General features: G+C 51.2%; 1 pseudogene; it reads left to right on the top strand.

Annotated features, from left to right (window-relative positions):
- The first annotated feature begins 770 nt into the window (after positions 1-770).
- LOC143438883 (small ribosomal subunit protein bS16m pseudogene) lies at positions 771-1,752 on the top strand (annotated as a pseudogene).
- Positions 1,753-2,028: the final 276 nt, after the last annotated feature.

A 2,028-nucleotide genomic window follows, 5' to 3' on the forward strand; every position in this document is an offset into this window, starting at 1 on the left:
CCCTGCCTGCTTTGTTCCCTCCTAGCTGAGCCTTCCTCAAGTCCAAGCTGAACAATCCATCCCTGTCGGGCCTTGGACAAGGTAACTCCATTTAACCTGTGACCTTCAGTCACTTAGCACACAGATAGAGGGCGTGATTAGCAAGTCTCCACCTCCAGAGATTAAAATATTAATGAGTTATCTAAAGGCGGGGGCATAGCTAATTAAGTTATTCCCGCCCCTTTTCTCTTTCCCTATAAAAAGCCAGGCCCCCTGACTTTTGGCGGGGAGTGCACGCCATCTATACCCATTCACCATGCCATGAACAATAAAAGCTTTGGAAAACCGGACTCCACGTGTAGCCTGGGCCTTCCTGCGCCTGCCGCCAGATTCCCAGCCTTTAAAACCTTGAACTACAGTTGTGTGAATGTGGGACCCTCCTCCACCGGCGGTGTGGGAAGCCCTCTGGGACGCCGGACCTCCGTGGGACCCCGGACCTCCGTGGGACCCCACCACCAGACCTTCCTCCCCTCCCCCCCGCCAGATTTTTTTTCCCACACATCCCAGCATCTTTCAATCAGGAGGGATTAAAAACTCATGTACAGTTTGCTGGGGTGGCCTGCGCCTTTAGTTTCAGCAATCAGAGCAGAGGCAGGTAATATTCTATGAGGCCAACCTCGCCTTTGAAATGAGTTCCAGGTCAGCCAAGATCCTGTCTCAAAAACAAAAAAAACCAAACCAAAACAACCCTTCCAAATCAACCAACCAAACAAACAAACAGAACCCCCAAAACCTTAATTGTGCCTGACCCCCACGGGGCAGCCCCCCAGGGATACCCTGTGCTCCACAGTGCATTGCTACTGTTTTATGTTATGAAATGACGTCAGCCCCAGCCCTATCCTCAGCCTGGCTGCAGACGGTGAGCTTCAGCTGAAGTCAGCAGAGGTGGTTTCCAGATACTCTGTATAGAAGCTGATTCCTGCTGGGGAAGGCAGTCGTTCTTCATTTCCTACTCAGAGTCTTCATGATCTCTGATGTTCATGTGTGTGTGCCCTTCAGGTAAGACACATGGAAGAAAAACAGAAAACTGTTCCTGAAGATAGGGGCATGACTGAAAATCTATCTTCAAGTAGGTTTGAGCCATCTTCCTGACTTGCTTGTGTTGTTTGGTGCCCCCTAGTGGGCTGTGGCAAGCCTGTCTTGAAAATCAACCTGGAGCCTTATACTCTGAGGGCACCAGAGTCTCTCAGAGGGGCTAGGACAGCGGAAGACACAACACAGGATGTCTGTTAGCATTAAGAAAAAGAAAACACAGTAGAAGAGCCGCTCGCGGAAGCACCATGGTCCACCTCACAATCTTTTCCTGCAAAACCTATCATGGAGGACACCAAAGCCTATGCCTTGCTTTGGGTGGCTGCACCAACTGGTCTTTTTACCGCGTTGCATTGCGGCTGTTCACAAGTGTCCCAGGGATGGCCGCTTCCGGAGCAGTTGGGCTTCTACGATCCTCCGCCCAACAGTAACGCAGAAAAACTTGTTGCTCTCAACCTGGACTGGATCCGGCATTGGATTAGTTGTGGGGCTCACCTGTCTAAGCCTACGGAGAACCTTCCGGGTCTTTCTGGCTCCCTCACCTCCCCCACCCCCACCCCCCACCCCCCGCATCAGATGATGATCACTAATGCTGAGAGACTACGGAGAAAGAGAGCACTTGATTTCCTCTTAGAATCTCAGAAAGAAGAATCAGAGCTCAAAGAGACAGAAGCAAGCTGACTTCAGCCAACCCAGCTGTGGTCGCAAGGTCAAGGGCCTGTAAAACTTGCGCATAGAGCTTTGTGTTGGGTGTGAGTATGAAGAAGAAGGAAGAGAGAGAGAGAGAGAGAGAGAGAGAGAGAGAGAGAGAGAGAGAGAGAGAGAGAGAGAGAGAGAGAGAGAGAATGAGGAGGAGGAGGAGGAGGAGGAGGAGGAGGAGGAGGAGGAGGAGGAGAGAGGAAGGAGACAGGAAAAAGATGGGAAGAATAAAGAGGAGGGCTGGAAAGATAGGTCCTG

This window comes from Arvicanthis niloticus, chromosome 26, assembly GCF_011762505.2.
Source record: "Arvicanthis niloticus isolate mArvNil1 chromosome 26, mArvNil1.pat.X, whole genome shotgun sequence".
NCBI lineage: Eukaryota > Metazoa > Chordata > Mammalia > Rodentia > Muridae > Arvicanthis > Arvicanthis niloticus.